We start from the raw sequence: 19262 nt of genomic DNA, 5'->3' as shown, positions 1-19262 counted from the left end.
GAGAAATAGCTAGAACATTGGGCATGGCCAAAACAACTGTTATTTAATATTTAATATTCTTAAAAATAAATAACGCACCATCGAGCTCAGCAACACCAAAAGACCCGGAAGACCACGGAAACAACTGTGGTGGATGACCAAAGAATTCTTTCCCTGGTGAAGAAAACACCCTTCACAACAGTTTGCCAGATCAAGAACACTCTCCAGGAGAGAGGTGTATGTGTGTCAAAGTCAACAATCAAGAGAAGACTTCACCAGAGAGAACACAGAGGGTTCACCACAAGATGTAAACCATTGGTGAGCCTCAAATACAGGAAGGCCAAATTAGAGTTTTAAAAAAGCCTGGAACAGAATCCTATGGACAAATGAGATCAAGATCAACTTGTTCCAGAATGACGGGAAGAGAAGTGTATGGAGAAGGAAAGGAACTGCTCATGATCCTAAGCAGTGAAGCATGGTGGTGGTAGTGACATGGCGTGGGCATGTATGGCTGTCAATGGAAATGGTTCTCTTGTATTTATTGATGATGTGACTGCTGACAAAAACAGCGGGAGGTGAAGAAATATTTTCAACTCATATTAAGCCAAAGCTTCAGAATCATTGGAAAGCATACTGCAAAAGCAAACAAAGAGTTTTTGAAGGAAAATAAGTGGAAAGTTATGCAATGTTTCATTTTAAATTCATTGTGTTGGTGTATGGAGCCAAAAATGTTAGAATTGTGTCGATGTCCAAACTTATGGACCCAACTGTACATACAGTGAGTATGGAAAGTATTCAGACGCCCTTAAATTTTTCACTCTGTTATATTGCAGCCATTGGCTAAAATCATTTAAGTATTTTTTTATTATTATTAATGTACACACAGCACCCCATATTGACAAAAAACACATTGTCGACATTTTTTGCAGATTTATTAAAAAAGAAAAACTGAAATAACACATGGTCCAAAGTATTTAGACCCTTTGCTCAGTATTTAATAGAAGCACCCTTTGAAATACAGCCAGGAGTCACAAACGGTGGAAAATTTAAGGTGGCCTGAATACTTTGCGTACTTCATATATTTACACACACACACACACACACACACACACAAATCATCATCATCATCATCATCATCATCATCATCATCTATTATTATTAATATTATTATCATTCTTCTTCTTCTTCTTCTTCTTCTTATTCTTATTATTCTTATTATTATTATTATTATTAGTAGTAGTAGTAACAGTAGCATAATTTACAATATATACTTTTATTTATTTATAATCACTTTTAAAATATTAGTAAACTAAATAATATGTTGTGTAAATATTATTCATGCATTTGTTTGTTTGAATAATTGGTGTTTATAATTGATTAATACTGTAAAATATATAGAAATCTTTTTTTAAATCAAAAAATATGTTCCATTAAAGAGCTACTTTACATCCTATCCTTCCATTCTCCTCAAATCAAACAGCATTGCTTCATTAAAAGCATCTACTAGCAACACTAATGACTCCTTTCACAGACATGTGCGTCTTTAAAATAAATAAAAAAAACATAAGCTAAAAGCACACAGAGATAGTGAAGGATCCATGGCAGGAACCCGAAATAAAAAAACAGCGTCAAAGAAAGAAGGAGAGTATCGGAGCGATCAAATCCCTCGGCTTCCACTTGAACTTTACTTAATGTGCACGGGGACCTTCTGCGGCAAATAATTCTGATAGAGTCATATCATGTGTCAACCGTAGAGACACGGCGCATGGGCCAGAAGTGCAGAAAGTGGCGAGCGCTCACACAAAGAGCCATGACAGCTCCGACTCCATAATTAAACTAGGATGATGGGACATTTTGTCTCTCTTACGGCCCCTGTCACCTCCGTCATGCGCTGAATACAGACACAACGATAAAGAACGTCCACTACTCTCCAGCCGAACATATATTAAGATAATCTTAAATTATTCACAGCTCGCAGTCACGCTCTACCACTTGAAGTTATGGGAGGGCATTGAAAGGAGCTTCTTTTTTTAAAGCCGAACATATCCACTGTTTGTACGAGAAATAAAAGTTTAGCCCAAGTGAATAACAGTGACCCTATCTTAGTGCCTGTGTTGTGAATAATGCTGTTGTTATATGCATGAGCGTTATATATATGAGCTCGCTTCACCCCGCAGGCTGATTGACAGGTAACAGGGGCCGAAGTGTATGTTTCGAAGGTTAGATCAATATTGGAGCTATAGCCGGGCACCTTGCAAGGGAGATGGATTTCTTCAAGGCTATGAGGACTGCGGCTGACCAGGTTCACCTCTGCCTTTTTTGTACATCTGGAAGCAGATGCTACAATGTATAGATTGAAAAAAGTTTTAAGAAGTAGAGTTAAGAAGAAAAAATGCCCACGGAAAACTAGCTTTGTGAGATGGTGCTTGGATATTTTTGCCATATGTCACTGGTATGGTAGTTTTAAGTATGGTGCTGTGTGATTGGTAAATGTAAATAATTAAGACATAATAGGTTGTCTAAAGGTGCCATCAAATGAAAATCTGGATCTACCTCAGCATAGCTAAAAAATAGGGGTTTGGTACTTAGAACATAGGGCTCTATTTTGATGATCTAGGCACAAAGTCTAAAGCGCATGGCGCAAAAGCATTAAGGGCATGTCCAAATCCACTTTTGCTATTTTAAGGACAAAAAAATACAGTTTGCGCCCTGACACATGGTCTAACAGGGTTGTGCTTATTCTCTTAATGAGTTATGGGTGTGTTTTAAGCATCACACGCATTAAATTAATCAGAGTCTCAACTCCCATTCCCTTTAAGTCAGTTGCATCACGCCATGGCACATTTGCTATTCACATGGCAGACTTTGTAAGTGGAAAAACTGAATGCTTCACTAGCAAGTTAAACAGAGCATCTGCAGTGCAAGAATAAAGAACAAGTCTCCCCCAATCTGCCTCTTTACTTTCTCTTTACTTTTTACTTTACTCATTTACTTTTGTGGATAAGGAAACGGTGTTGTACGCACTCCACTGAAGACATCCACCAGCCTATATATTTAATTTTGTTTGCTAAGTGCAAGGATTTTTTATTCAGTTCTAATTTCCAGCAAATGAATAAAAGAACAATAATAACGAAGTGTGGTCAAACAGCTGTTTTACATCCAAACACACGTCCTATTCTTATGCCCCATATGGTGATGCATACGTCTCCAAAACCAGACAGGTGGACAAATCTAAACTTGTTTTTATTAAAACAAATATAAATATGCATATAATAGGTAATACTGATAATAATAATAGCATTATACAAATGCAAATAGTCATGAATAAACTGGAAAAAGCCTCCAACATGAAGAAGGCATGGAGGCAGTGGTTTTTATATTTAGGTAGAAAATAAGAATTTTTGTAATATTTTGATCCTTTTATTCTTTTTCATTTGTAAAGATATTTGTGTTTTGCTGTACATCTTGTTTGTTTAAAGCAATGTGTACGCATTTAAGGCACACAGCTAACAAGCTCTGCGTTAGTTCCTCTTAGTTCCTCAAAATAGCAACGCGTCAACAATGCGCCTTAACACACCTCCTTTCTAGACCGGGACACCCATGAGTCCACATGTCGGCACAAATGGTTTACTATTCAAACAACGTGGTGCAAAGCGGGAAAATTAGGGTTGCGCTGGTCTGAAAACAGCAACAAATCGCGCCAAACACATCTTGCACCTTATTGCACCGGATGTATGATAGGGCCCATAGAGTGTAAGAGTCTAAATTATCATATGCATTTTTTTATATGACAAAACATGTCTTTTTCACCAAAGAAGGTCTATACTGACTCCAAAGGCAGATACTGATAAGATCAGGGCCTGGTGTGTGGACTTTGGGCTTTTACGATGTGGTCACATGTTGATTGGTCAGTTTGAATGTCTCAGTATTTGGGCTTTGGTCACATGGTCAAGAAAGATACAAAATAGCTGATCAACTTTGCTCCGGCTCTTTCCTGCTCTGGCTCTACTGCTCTTAGGCTTTCTTTAAGGTCTACTTACTCTCTTCGTCTCTCCCTCCCCTGTCTCTCCTTCTACCTCTGGTAACTTTATTTTTACATTTAAGCTGGGTACAGTTATTATCATATAGTCTCAAACACGTTTGTTTCTTCATTCTCATGTAAATCTAATGCTGTATCATGGCAATTTGAAACTTTTTGATTTAGTGACTAATTTGTATGAAATCATATGATCTCATTTTTATAATTTGCTCATCCACCAATTATGGTTGGGTTTAGGGGAGGGGTTGGGTGCCATGCCTCCTTTTAAAATCATACATTTATGACTGAACTAGCCGCTAAAACTGACAAAATGTAAAATTGTTATGTTTTCATGAGAGATCAGGCTGGTAAATCCTGTGAGTGTAAAATATTGGTGAACAACAGGACAATTGAAACTGTTATGTTGCACACTGGATAAATAATATCTTAAAAGAGCTTTCGGATGAGATGTTAAACTGAGGTCCTGACTTTATGTGGTCATTAAAAATCCCAGGATGTCTTTCGAAAAAGAGTAGGGATTTAACCCCGGCACCCTAGCCATATTTGCCCACTGGCCTCTGTCCATCATGGCCTCCTAACCATCCCCATATCATAATTGGCTTCATCACTCTGTTTCCTCTCTACCAATCAGCTGGTGTGTGGTGTGCAGTCTGGCGTTTTTTGGCTGCCGTCACCTCATCCAGGTGAATGCTGCACATAGGTGGTGGATGAGGAGATTCCCCACAAAAATGTGTAAAATTTTGTGAACGTCCAGGAAACGCTAATAAGGAATTATTAATATTATTATTAATATGCACACCCTGTGCACATTAGCTGCAACATTTCATAGTGGTTTTTCATTTTTCTAAGCTCATATTTAGCATACTATGTAAGTGGGACTCTTATTTTGAAAACAGGACAGACTTTAAGGAATAGTAAAAAAACAGCTCTGTAAAACAGGCAGTCAAGAGTCAGAATGTTAAATTCAGGGTATATTGTTTAGAGATGTATTCAGCAGTACCCCAAAGAGACACAAGGTCTCTTTGTTTAACGTGTATATTGTAGCATTTGCTGTGTATTTTTATGAGGAGACAATGAACACATGTAAACTGCTGAGTATAAATGTTTATTGCACATTATATACATCAGTTTTGTATAGGCATTTCACTAAGCTAAAGGGATGCCAAAAAACTATATGAAACGCATCTGTTTAGAGGATGATCTTCATTAAGTTTGGAAGCATAGACAGGCAGATTTATGTTTAAGTTGTTTATGACCATACTCTACTAAATGAAAATGGATTAAATTGTTTACATGCCTACATGCAATGTCTTCTTATTAGTCATGATCAGGTTAGCAGTGTTCATGTAAATGTGCCTAGGGTCACTTCGGATCAATATGATGTAATTAAATTTCATCCTTTCTGAAATATGATTCTGAATTATAATATCAGTCTGATCATATGAGTCTGATTTCAAACAAAAAATCTAAGCCCAAACATTTAAATGTTAGTCTCAAATTTCTGCAAAGAAAGTCTATGTTCTATTTTAGCTGTTTAGGCAAAAATCCTTAAGTACAACCACTGGGATAAGTATCGCATATTTCTCCTCAAAAATTCACACAATTGAACACAAATGGTGCAAAAAGTCCCAAATGGCTGGAAATGAGCAGTAGTGTTTTCCTAAGCAAGCACCACTAAACATGCAAATTCAACCACTTTGCAAAATGCTGATCCATCCAAAATCATTGCATTTAGTCTCAAGTCCACATTAAGACACAAAAAACCCACAGAGATCAACAACTTCGAGATACAACCATACGCTTTCCTCGCTAACACTTTCTGAACAGGCCAGAGTCAGATTTGTCTATTAGCGTAAGCACACTATTTTCATTTTTGATTAGGCAGTCTGGCCTCAAGTAACCACACGAAGAGCACACACACGCACATGCACACGTCCCTTTTAAGATTTCACTAAGCCCATAATCTGATCTGACGTGTAGTGATGTTTGAAGTCAAGTTTCTCTTTGGTTACTATAGCGTGAGGCCAAAGATCCTGGTGAGCTGCAATGGGATTTAAATAGTTTGCATGAAAAGCCCTCCAAATGAACCCATAAATAAGAAATGGACTTCTTTTTAGCTCTCCATCTCTTTCATGTGTAACAAGCTGCAAGGTGGAGATTAGATGGTCTTTGAGTTCAGTGTCAATTTGAAGTCAAAGAAAGAAGCTCTCGCCTTCACCGTTAAAGATAATGTGACTCCTGTAGAGCCAGGACTAAAAGATGAGGCTCAGTCTGGATTATCTGGTCCGGGAGTTGAAAAACAAACAAACACTTGGACTCACAGTGATCAGACAGTACAATGTGCTTTTCTGGAGGACGATAAACACGTTAGGTGTGAAATATTAAAAGTATCTGATGATGATGAAGCGTGACTTCATGCGAAATGACATTTTCAGCTGTAATTAACCTAATTCGAAGCTACCAGTTACGTTTGAATTACCTCTATAAACAAAAGGTAATTAATTGCACGCTTCCGACTTCCTCTACACATTTAATTGGCTCTGTAGGATACTATGATCAGTCGAGTGTGTCTGGAAACCAAATTCAGCTGAATATAAAAAGCATTTAAATTTATTTATTCAAAAAAGTGTGAGTCACTCCAATTTCTAACTCTGAGGATTCTTTTTTTTAAATGTTAATATTTTAAAGGGGTTGTTTACAAGAGGGGAATAAATACAGGTTTTCTTTCATTTCATCATCACTGAAAAAATGTCAACCATAGTTAAGCGGTTTAGTTTGAGTCACATCATACTTCAAAAGAGTTCACCCTGGGTCTTTTCTTCTCTTTTTTATTCCTGGCAATTTTATCACTTACTATAGGCGAAAATCGCAAAAGGTTTAGTTAAGGCCAAAATGAAAATTCAAAACCCATTAGACTTTTATTCATCTTTACAAATGGCGATACTTTCAATTAAACCTATTTTTAATTAATATGAAACTATGACGCAATGTCCTTGATATATAAAATAAACCCATATAAATTGATTCATTCGTAAATAGTGATAGTGTCTCTTTAGAAGGCTTGGATTAAACAGCTTGATTCATATTGGAGTATCAGAGTTTTTACTGAAAAAACTTTCAGTAGAGGAAGTGAAATCTCAGATTTCTCTTACATTTTATTCAAATATTGTTAGTAATTGATAAAAGAATTTACATTTTGAACTGTAAAAGGATAGTTCATCTTAAATTTTCACTCTCATGCCTTCTAAAATGTACAGCTAGTTCACTTTTATACATTAATTTGTCCATTCATTCATTTTTCTTCAGCTTAGTCCCTTTATTCATTAGGGAACACCACAGTGGTATGGACCTCTAACTTATCCAGCATATGTTTTACACAGCGGATGCCCTTCCAGCCGCAACCCAGTACTGGGAAACATCCAAACACACTCATTTACACATACTGTATACACTACGACCAATTTAGTTTATTCAATTCACCTATACCGCATGTCTTTGGATTGTGGGGAAAACCAGAGCACCCGGAGGAAACCCTCGCAAACACAGGGAGAACATGCAAGCTCCACACTGAAATGCCAACTGACCCAGCCTGGACTCTAACGAGTGACCTTCTTGCTGTGAGGCGATAGTGCTAACCACTGATCCACAGTGTAGCCTCACTTTATATATATATATATATATATATATACTTAAGCTGGACTTAAGCTTGTCATCCTCAAAAAATTATACAAAAACAAGCATAAAATATAAAACCATACAATTCAATGATAGAATGATCACTGTCAGCTTCTTCTCCGTCAAATGATGTCACTTTCGAGTCATAGTCTTAAATGCACGCTTTAATGTACGCATTTTATGTTAAATTTAATGCAAATGTGACAGGACTGACCGAAACATGGGGACAATTGTAAATTTATTAGTATTATATATTTCTAGTAATTATTTGTAGAATTTATTTATAATATCATGTTTTTAATCAATTGATGTGAATGATAACAACCTAAACTTGCTATTTCTGAAGTATTTTTTTCTTCTAAATAACAGTTTTTAGCATAACAAAAGTATTAAAGCTTTAGGTTCATTTGGGCTGAGGACAAGGACATTGACAGACTTTGTACAATGTTTTCATAAAGAACAAAAATCTGACAACCAAATGAAGTACATATTCCTTTACAGAACAACTTAGAAATCAAACATCAGCCCATTTTAGAATTTTTTGGGATGAAATACTTTTTATTCACTGTATTTATGTTTTTATTTCAGGGACAGATAATGTACATTTCTGGTAGAATGTCCCATATATACAGTGTCATATATTTATAAGTCAGAATTATTAGTCCCACTTTGATTTTTTTTCTTTTTAAAATATTTTCCAATTGATGTTTAACAGAGCAAGGAAATTTTGAGTATGTCAGTATGTCTGATAATATTTTTCTTCTGGAGAAAGTCTTATTTGTTTTATTTCAGCTAGAACAAAAGCAGTTTTTTTTTTTTTAAGTCAAAATTATTAGCCCCTTTAAGCTATTTTTTTTCGATGGTCTACAGAACAAACCATCGTCACACAATAACTTGCCTAATTACCCTAAGCTGCCTAGTTAGCCTAATTAACCTAGTTAAGCTTTTAAATGTAACTTTAAACTGTACAGAAGTGTCTTGAAAAATATCTAGTAAAACATTATTCACTTTCATCATGGCAAAGAAAAAATAAATCAGTTATTAGAAATGATTTGTTAAAACTATTGTTTAGAAATGTGTTGAAAAAATCTTCTCTCTGTTAAACACAAATTGGGGGAAAATTTCATCCCAAAAAATTCTAAAATGGACTGATGTTTGATTTCCAAGTTGTTCTGTAAGGAATGGTTGTCAGATTTTTGTTCTTTATAAAAAACACTGTACAGACTCTGTCATTGTCCTTGTCCTCAGCCCAAATGAACCTAAAATATATATAATTTTTTAAAGCTGAAATGTGGCCCAGTGGATACTGGTATTTTCAGAGTCAAATGAACAAGCAAATACAGGCCAAAATGAACACCATGGCTTCTGACACTTCTGATATATTTTTTTGAGATTGTGTTCTTTTTTTTATTCTTGTAGCCAGTAAAGTTACCAGTGACAGTGTAAGTGAGCTTTTTTCATTAGAACACATTTGTGTTGGGACGATTACTGGTTTTAAAACCGCTAAAACTTTGTTATACCATTTCTGCAGTACAATATATACATTTTTTACATGTTGTCAGAGTATCTCCAGCAGCAGAGAACCATCCACATCAAAAGTTCACATCAAATATTTTAAATATTTCTTAAAATAAAATAAAAATTTGTTCAATGGGAAAAAGTTTTGTTTTTCTCCAGACATTCATTCATTCATTCATTCATTCATTCATTCATTCATTCATTCATTCATTCTCTTTTCAGCTTAGTCCTTTTATTAATCAGGGGTCGCCACAGCATAATGAACCTCCAACTTAATCCAGCATATGTTTTACACAGCGGATGCCCATCCAGCTACAACCCATCACTGGGAAACACCCATACACACTCATTCACAAACATACACTCCGGACAATTTAGTTTTTTTTCCAATTCACTTGTCTTTAGACTTGTAGAAAAAAAAAACGGAGCACCAGGAGGAAACCCACGCAAACACGGAGAGAACATACAAACTCCACACAGAAATGCCATCTGCCCCAGGCTTGAACCAGCAACCTTCTTGCTGTGAGGTGACAGCACTACCCACTGTGCCACCACAGTACAATATATTTAATAATAACATATTTTAGAGCTGTAATCACAATAACGTTGAATCGTGATAATTTTATCCAATATTATCATACCTTCAGAATATTACACCGGCTCATGCCTACACACACACACACACAGACACACACACACACACACACACACACGCACGCACGCACGCACGCACGCACGCACGCACGCACGCACGCACGCACGCACGCACGCACGCACACACACACACACACACACACACACACACAAAAATCTTACTCTTAGCCAAAAATCTTCTCTAATGTTCTACTGAAGCAAATTTTGTAGTTTGGGGTCCATTTATTTAGATCATAGCACACACTCTTAGATTATGTCCACACAAACCATGCTTGATGAGTTCTGCGGTAAAGTCCAAATCCCTATATACTGTATAAGCAAAAATAATAGCATTTGTCTTGGCGGGTGCTACTGAATATTAATTTGATACCTTTATACTAAATATGCTTATACATGCAAAAAGTTACTTTCTGCATCATGTTTGTGACAGTCACAAGAGGTGCATTCAGACTACAAAACAGTAAGATCAGAAGTTGATTGCATAACAAAGGCCGTGACCTTGCAGTTTCAGTGCCGAGAATGCTGGGTAAGACCTTTGCCAAAATAACACTTCAAACTTCTGCCTTAATAACCGGAGCTAGCTCTTGCTGGATGCTTTTAAATATACAGTCTGTGTGTCTGGCTGCCTTTTGTTTAGTGTGCAATTTTGCCTGCCGTCTGCATCTTCCTGTCTTAATTAGGGGGAATAGCAGTCTGTCTAATGGGAGGAATAACTCCCTCTCCATTTCAGTAGGAGCAAACATATGCTTTACTTCACCACAATCCTAATGAAACACATATATACACTGGCCTTAAAATGTATTTGGATGCTTAAAATGCACAAATGTCATTGTTGTAGATAACAAGATTGTCTTTTATTTAAGGAACAATTGTGTGCTTTAATGTCAAATATTTCACACAGTTCAATGAAGATATGTTGCAAAAAGATGCATTTTGCACTAAAATATGCAAAATTACATTACAGTATTCAGCCTTACATGGTTAGTTTTGTTTTTGATGTAGATGTGATTGGTCTTTGTCATTTATTAGAATTAATTCGAACACCCTTAAGGCTGATTTATACTTCTGCTACTACCTCACTATGGCTGATGATAATTCTGACACGCCCCTCATAAAAAATGTAACTACAGGTTGCAACAACGCGTAGCACAGTGACGAGCGTGGACAGTGCTGAGAGCTGCAAGCCTGGTAGAGCAATTGTTTACAAGTGTCGAGTCCCATGAAGGAGCACCAGATGGAGACTTTTGCTTTGTGTTTACTTTATGATTAAAGTTGTTGCACGCCCGCCGGTTCCCACTTCTGAATGAGCGGGTTTTAGCTACTTGTAGCGTTCAGAAAAAAACAAAACACCCTCGAAGAAACTCGACACAGAGGAACATAAAAACCTACTGCCAGCTAGCGTTTCGGAAGTGTTATCCCAGAGCAACACAAACAGCATGCAGGCAGGTAGGCAGGCAGGCACTGGGGTCACGCCGATCACTCGACGCAGATGTATAAATCAGCCTTTAATCAACTTTTGATAATAACTCGATTTCAATTACACCGTTATGTCAGTAGTTGATGACATGTGGCTGTTAAAACAATCATTTGACATGATTTGTTAAAGAAAAATCATGCATAAAAACTATTCACGACTCACTCTATTCATTCAAACTGACTTTTTTTTCTGTTCAGAAATATTTCTTTTCCCCAAAATGTAAATGTTAATGCATTGGACAACATTGTACAGATTTTGTTTGCAGGATACAGCAGCATTTTACTTTTTTCAGTATTTTATTTTATTTAATTTTTTTATTTGGTGTCAAAGTTGTTTTTGTTGATCAACTGGAAAAAAAACATGTTTTCAAAATGATTCCAAAGATTTTATTCTTCTGTGAGTTTATAGTTATAGCTGCGATGAGGAATTTTAAATTATATCTTTATCATTGCATTTATTGTCCTATGTGTAAATGTGCCTTAAAAAGAAACAGGACAAATTTCTTACCATTTACTCAAAGTCTTTTTCTGCTGAACACAAAAGAAGATATTTTAAAGAACATTGAAGACTGCAGACACAATGGCAACACGTTTACCAAATAAATTCCAGCATGCGTAAAAAAAATAATATGGTTTGTTTTAGCACACAGGTGTCAAACTGGAGGGCTGCAGCTCTGCACAATTTAGTTCCAACCCTAATTAAATACACCTGATCAAACTAATTAAATCCTTCAGGCTTGTTTGAAACCTGCAGGTAAAGCTGCGGTCACACTAGAGTTTGAGCTTGCAAAATTCTGTCGTACGGCCCTGCAAAACGGAGCGGAATTAAACAAGATGATTAGACATTTAAAAAGCGAGCGATTGGTCCATATTTTACATTTCTATCCAGAGAGGTCATGTTTTGATCTTCGATTGGTCTCACGCAATCAAGTAATGCGATTTTGCAGGTCAGAGTTCACCAAGCTTGAACTTTGCACCACAGCGACCTGCAAAACTTGACGCATGACCCTGCGTTTCTGGTCTGACGCATTCGTGTGTGTATGAATGGAAGTCAATGGGGAGAAAAGCCCAGTGTGACCACAGCTTAAGTGTGTTGAAGCAGGGTTGGAACTAAACTGTGCAGGGCTGCAACCCTTTAGGAATTTTGACACCCCTGTTTTAGCAGATCATGTGATAACAAAAATATGAGGGGCTATGGTATGGCATGACATAGACAAACTAGTGCACCAACCACATTGTCAACCACATCGGAAATTTTTGTCTTTGTCATTCTAAAATCCCTTAGCTAAAGTCTATCATTATAGTGGTTTGGTATAATTACCTCTTAAGCGATTGTGTTCCCAAAGACCAGCCTCCAAAGGCCACCACACGCTCATTGCGTTTCGTCTTCATTTTTATAGGTGCAAGTAATTTATAATATAAGAAAAAAGGCTCACTGTAACTTCTCCTATCGCAGCAAACTGCATTTGTCTTTTTAATATTCACTACCAATTGATCAGGAAGTGATGATTTTGTTCCCTTTGACTCATTGAATGGGAACGGTACTTTATTCGAAAATGTTTTATGTGATATTGACTAATGGATGATCGCATTGTTGGCCATGACTACGGCTACTGGTTTCCAGCATTCTTCCAAAAGTTTTTTTAAAACATCTATCAATGGCTACCTGTTTCCAAACATGTGTAAATTTCTTCTTTTGTGTGCAGCAGAAGAAAAAATAAAAGGTTTGGAACAAGTGCAGGACAAGTTAAAGATGACAGAAATTCCATTTCTAGGAAAATGATCTCTTTATTGCAGCTCTTTGTCAAGTTTAGTCATGGGGACTTTTAATACACACAAATAAATGCTCAATTTTTCAAAAGGTCTTTTATCAAACTCTGTGTTCTAGCTGCAAACGTATTGGCTAGTGAACCAACAGGGACAGAGCGTGATGTCTGTAAAACAAATGGACACCTGCCAGACGGACAAGAGAGAAGAGGGGAAAAGCACGATTTGTTCCCTGTTTTGAAGTTCTTTTTCAAAAGAAACGACTGAAGAGGTACGTTAAACAGAGACTAAATAAATAAACAGGGGCCATCGCTTCTCGCCCACAAACCAAACTCTTTCACTGCACGAAGAAAATGGCACCCCTTTCAAATTCAATTAAAGCCTCTTCAGGCACATTGCCTTCCTCTGTGCTTCTCAGGCCTTGTCTGGCAGCCTCCGCGCTGTCAGCCTAATGCTTCTCTGATCTCCTGCTGAAATTTCTATTAATCAGGACTGCTGTTTTCCTGCTTGCACTTCCGCATACACCAGTGACAGGCTGATTTGTTCTTGTTTTTATTTAACCTCCGTTTTACTTGAAAATTTCATTCCCTTTCTTCTTATTTCTCCCACGCTAACCCTCAGTCCTTGTATTTTGCGCTGATAGCAGGGTTTAAACTAGGGTTTTTTAATCTGCTGGCATGTTGGGGAAAAGAAACAAGTCATTTAAGAAAGAAAATATAGAAAAGAAAGTGTTGGTTAAGCTACTTAAAAATAATCATTAATTACAAATTACACTCACCGACCACTTTATAAGGTAAACCTGTCTAACTGCTTGTTTACGCAAATTTCTAATCAGCCAGTCACATGGCAGCAACCCAATGCATTTAGTCATGTAGGCATGGTCAAGATGATCTGCTGCAGTTCAAACCGAGCATCAGAACTGGGAAGAAAGGTGATTTAAGTGACTTTGAACGTGGCATGGTTGTTGGTTCCATACGGGCTGGTTTGAGTATTTCAAAAACTGCTGATCTACTGGGATTTTCACGCCCAGCCATCTCTAGGGTTTACAGAGAATGGTCCGGAAGAGAGAAAATATCCATTGAGCGGCAGTTCTTTGGGCACAAATGCCTTGTTGATGCCAGAGGTCAGAGGTGAATGGCCAGACTGATTCGAGCTGATAGAAAGGCAACAGTAACTCAAATAACCACTGAGTACAACTGAGGTATGCAGAAGAGCTTCTCTAAACACACAACACATTGATCCTTGAGGCAGATGGGCTACAGCAGCAGAAGACCACACCAGGTGCCACTGCTGTCAGATAAGAACAGGAAAATGAGGCTACAATTTGCACAGGCTCACCAAATTGGATGATAGAAGATTGGAAAGACGTTGCCTGGTCTGAGGAGTCTCGATTTCTGCTGCGCCATTCAGATGGTAGGGTCAGAATTTGGTGTCAAAAACATAAAAGCATGGATCCATCCTGCCTTATGTCAGCGGATCTGGTCGGCAGTGGTGGTGTAATGATGTGGGGGATATTTTCTTGGCACACTTTGGGCTCATTAGTACCAATTGAGCATTTTGTCAACGTCACAGCCTACTTGAATATTGTTGCTGACCATGTCCATCTCTTTCTGACCACAGTGTACCCATCTTCTGATGGCTACATACAGCAGGATAATGTGCCATGTCATAAAGGGCAAATCATCTCAGACTGGTTTCTTGAACATGACAATGAGTTCACTGCACTCAAATGGCCTCCACAGTCACCATATCTTAATCCAATAGAGCACCTTTGGGATGTGGTGGAATGGGAGATTCGTATCATGGATGTGCAGCCGACGAATCTGCAGAAACTGCCTAATGCTATCACGTCAATATGGACCAAAATCTCTGAGGAATATTCCCAGTACCTTGTTGAATCTATGCCACGAAGGATTAAGGCAGTTCTGAAGGCAAAAGCGGGTCCAACCTGGTACTAATAAGGTGTACCTAATAATGTGGCCAGTGAGTGTACATCATTAAAATTGTATTTAAATAACTGTGTCTGAATCTGTGTCTGAAAAATACCTATTTACTCAGCAAGTAATGTAATGACTCGGCACTACTTAAAAAAACTCTTTTAATGCTTTCTATTGGAGCCAAACAGGAACTTTTAGCTTTATTAAAAATGTAAAATTCTTCATCAATACACCAAAAATTTCAAGGCAATGAAAATAAACATATGACCACCCCTAAAATGGATTATACCTCGGTGAATGCATAATCGTGTCAATTACTCCAAGCCAGTAGACATAGTGAGTGTTCACTTGTCTTGTTTGTTTCTACATATAGCCTAAAAGTAAAGTATAAATTAGATGCATAGTGTTATGATTATCAGAGATCTAGCAACTGCAGATCGCTAATGGACCATTAAATGGACTACAAGATCCAGTCATGCACTCACACACCTGGCCTAGATCCCCATGATTGCAGACAGACACAGCTGAAGCTACTCATGAACTGATTACTAGGACTATAAAGTCAGCACACAAACTCACAAGTTGCTGAGTCTTGTTATCTGTTGAACTAATATTATGATGCAATTTCCCTTGCCTTGTGTTTTTGACCATGTGCCTTGTTTTGTTTATTTACGTTATCTGCTGCCTGCCTTCTGACCTCTTGTCTGATATTTGACCATGACTCTGGATTTGCCTGTATACATCTGTTTACCCCTGTGTTGACCGTTGCTTGCCTGACCATCCTGCTAATAAACCATGCGTGTGGATCCGCACTCCCTGTTACCAGCGTCTCCATTGTAACACATAGTTTGTCCTACAGTAAATAGCTAATCACAGGATATTGTAGGTCAGAATACTATCCCAGAAAAAAACTGAAAAATTAACTATGTTGCATTTAAATAGTTGTCATTTAATTTGATTCACTGAAGCATGTGTTACACAAAATAACATTACCGAAAAAGTTTAATTGTAAATTGTGAATTGTATAATTCACACCCTGTAATTAATTACAAGTAAACATTTACAAATAGTTACATTTAAATGACAAATAACACACTGAATGTTTAAACATTTTGAATGCCCAACCTCTTCTTTACTGTAAAAAGATATGATCAAAAAGTCATGACAAGATGTTTTTATTTTAATTTCACTTACTTAAATTAATTTTTTTAAGTTATATTCATTTTAATATGATGTTTTAGGTAAGAGACTTTTTTTTTCATTGATGTGTATCGAGTGTATATATGTTTATATGATCACTACCAGATCTGCAACACTCCCATATACATGCACAGTATAAATAACAGAAACCAGCAATGATGGTTGTAATAACAAACGGCGGCGCAGACAGGCGTAACGATTTTTGATCAGTTCTCTCGCTCCCTCTGAGAGAGAGCCAAAGTCAATGAGCGAGAACTACTAATCAGAGGAGGAACACTGCTAACATCAATGTCCAATAGCACAATGATCCGGAGAAAAAAAGAGGGCAGAGAGGAATGGACGTGCACCACAAGCATCTCATGAACCAGCGGATGTTAATCTGCCAAGCCTGAAGCAGCTCTCACAGTTTAAACAGCGACCTCAGAAACGGCCTGGAATATTTACCGAGCTGCGCTAGCGTGGCGGCTGCTGCAGGAGATGATGTAGCTGCAGCATGCTAATTAACGGCGTTAGAGGGGAGAAAGAGATCGATGTGTTTGTGTGGACGGATTTGAGCAAAACTGAGCATTGATTTGTGAAGGAGTGCAGTCAAGTCTTTCACCTACACAGCCAGGACGAACTCACTGTGTTCTACCAAGTGCTTCTTTTCACAATTCACAACTGCTTCGTTCTTCAATAAAAACGCTGGTTAAAACAGTAGAGCTGACAGTTACACTACAAAACGCTAGAATCTGATGTTACAAATTATATATTGCTTTCTACAGTCATAGAGTTGACGTCAGAATTATTTAAATTTTAACAATTTAATATATTTTTTTCCCCAATTGCTGCTTAAGGGAGGTAATTTTTTTTAACACATTTCTAAGCATAATAGTTTTAATATCTCATTTCTAATAACTGATTTATTTTATCATTGCCATGCTAACAGAAAATAATATTTTAATATAACTATAAAATAATATAACTAAATATTTTTCAGGATGCTCATATTCAGCTGTGACATTTAAAGGTAATTAAAAACTTAACTAGGTTAATTAAATTAACTAGGCAAGTATGGGTAATTACTTGTAAGTCATTGTATAACAATGGTTTATTCTGTAGCCAATCAAAAAAAAAAAAAAAAAAAAAAAAAAAAAAAAAAAACACTAATGATATTAGAATTAAAATGTTTTTTTTTTTTTTATTAATTCTAGCCAAATATTTATTCTAGCTAAAATAAAACAAATGAGACTTTCTCCACAATAGTTAAAAAAAATATATATAGAAAATACTGTGGAAATTTCCTTGTTCTGTTAAACACTATTTGGAAAATATTTGAAAAAGAAAGAAAAAACATATATCACAGGAGGGCTAATAATTTTGACTAACTATGTGCATCTTATGAATTATTTGCATATACAGCTGCAATCAGAATTATCATGATTTCTGTTTAACGGAGAGATTTTTTCATCACATTTCTAAACATTATAGTTTTAATAACTCATTTCTAATAACTGATTTATTTGATCTTTGCCATGATGACAGTAAATAATATTTTACTAGATATTTTTCATGACACTTCTATACAGCTTAAAGTGACATTTAAAGGCTTAACTAGGTTAATTAGGTTAACTAGGTAGGATAGGGTAATAAGGAAAGTAATTGTTTAACGATGGTTTGTTCTGTAGACTATCGAAAAAAAATAGCTTAAAGGGGCAAACAATTTTGACCTTATTATGTTTTTTAAAAATTAAAAACTGCTTTTATTCTAGCCGAAATAAAGCAAATAAGACTTTCTCCAGAAGAAAAAATATTATCAGACATACTGTGAAAATTTCCTTGCACTGTTAAACATCATTTGGGAAATATTTAAAAAAGAAGAAAAAAATTCAAAGGGGGTTTAAATGTAAAACCAAAAATGTCAATTCTGTCAGCAACATATAAAATATGTAAGTATTTGTATAAATTGATGTATGTGTAACCAAAAATCTGAGGCTTCACTCTGACTACATAAAAAATACATAAAAAACTACTGAAAAGTCACTGAAAAACAATACTTGTCCACAACTGCACACATTCACCAAATACCTTATTTTGTGTTCAACAGAAGAAAGAAACTCATACATGTTTGAATATACATAGAGGTGAAGTTTTCAAAAAACCTAAAATAGACAGATTATTGACAAGTTTTGTTGTGAGTTACACCATACATTGTAAAAAGTTGAATGAGAATAGTTGACTTCACTTTTAAAGCAATTAGCTGACCTTAAAAAGTGAGTAAACTCGCAACCTCAAAATTATTAAGTAGTGTAATTATAAGATTAAGTAAAATCAACTTAACAGTTCCAAGTTCCAATGGGTTTACTTACTTCTTAAAGTAAAGTCAACTTTTTTTGCTTAGGTAAATAACTATTGTTTTTTACAGGGTGTTTTTACAGGGTGTATTGTAACAAAATAACCTAAAAAAAGCTCACTCACACTTTACAATAAGGTCTTAAAATAATGTTAGTTAATGTATTTACCAAGATTGAACAATAATTGTACAGCATTTATTAATTATAGTTTAACATGTAATAATGCATTGTGAGTAATGCACTGCGAGTTAACAAGAACTAACAGCAAACAACTTCATTCATTCATTTTCCTTTCAGCTTAGTCCCTTTATTAATCTGGGGTCGCCACAGCAGAATGAACCGCCAACTTATCCATCATATGTTTAACGCAGTGGATGCCCTTCCAGCCGCAACCCATCACTGGGAAACACCCATACACTTGTGCATTCACACATACACTACGGCCAATTTAGCTTGTTCAATTCACCTGTACTGCAGGCCTTTGGACTGTGGAGGAAACTGGAGCACCCGGAGGAAACCCACACGAACACGGGGAGAACATACAAACTCCACACAGAAACACCAACTGACCCAGCCGACGCTTGAACCAGTGGCCTTCTTGCTGTGAGGCGTGACACTGCGCCACCATGACACCCTCAACTTTATTTTCATTACCTAACATTAACACATAAATAAATACTTTAA

At 36.6% G+C, this 19262-nt stretch overlaps 1 protein-coding gene across 1 annotated transcript in view; it reads right to left on the bottom strand.

Annotated features, from left to right (window-relative positions):
• gbe1a (glucan (1,4-alpha-), branching enzyme 1a) overlaps window positions 1-19262 on the bottom strand; it is a 251831-nt gene that overhangs the window by 69878 nt on the left and 162691 nt on the right. The gene's annotated exons all lie outside the window — the stretch shown is intronic.

The sequence above is a fragment of the Danio aesculapii genome, chromosome 10 (assembly GCF_903798145.1).
Source record: "Danio aesculapii chromosome 10, fDanAes4.1, whole genome shotgun sequence".
Taxonomy (NCBI): domain Eukaryota; kingdom Metazoa; phylum Chordata; class Actinopteri; order Cypriniformes; family Danionidae; genus Danio; species Danio aesculapii.
The sequence above is the reverse complement of the archived record's forward strand: the minus strand, read 5'-3'. Positions and strand labels throughout refer to the sequence as shown.